Here is a 330-nt window from a genome sequence, read left to right as displayed (position 1 = left end):
CACACAACAACGGATAACAAACCAGATTTTCAGAAGACGAATAGTTCACGAACACGCACAGATTTCGTGAATCACGAAGCAAACAATCGAGATTGATCAAGGAGGGATCTCACCCGGATTGTAGCTGCGTTTCCGACTGTAGGAACTTGATCTCTCTTCCTCGATTACAATATGCAAACAATGCAACACGAAATCAGATTTCTCGTCGACGTACAAGCCGCAACACGCAGAATTGTTTTCGGGTTTCCGATGGGACCGAATCAAATGACAAAACAGAAATTGATAAAGGATAGATCTCACCCGGGGAACGTCCTATGGCTCGAGCAAGCT

Source organism: Tarenaya hassleriana, unplaced genomic scaffold (assembly GCF_000463585.1).
Source record: "Tarenaya hassleriana unplaced genomic scaffold, ASM46358v1 Cleome98, whole genome shotgun sequence".
Classification (NCBI taxonomy): domain Eukaryota; kingdom Viridiplantae; phylum Streptophyta; class Magnoliopsida; order Brassicales; family Cleomaceae; genus Tarenaya; species Tarenaya hassleriana.
The sequence above is the reverse complement of the archived record's forward strand: the minus strand, read 5'-3'. Positions refer to the sequence as shown.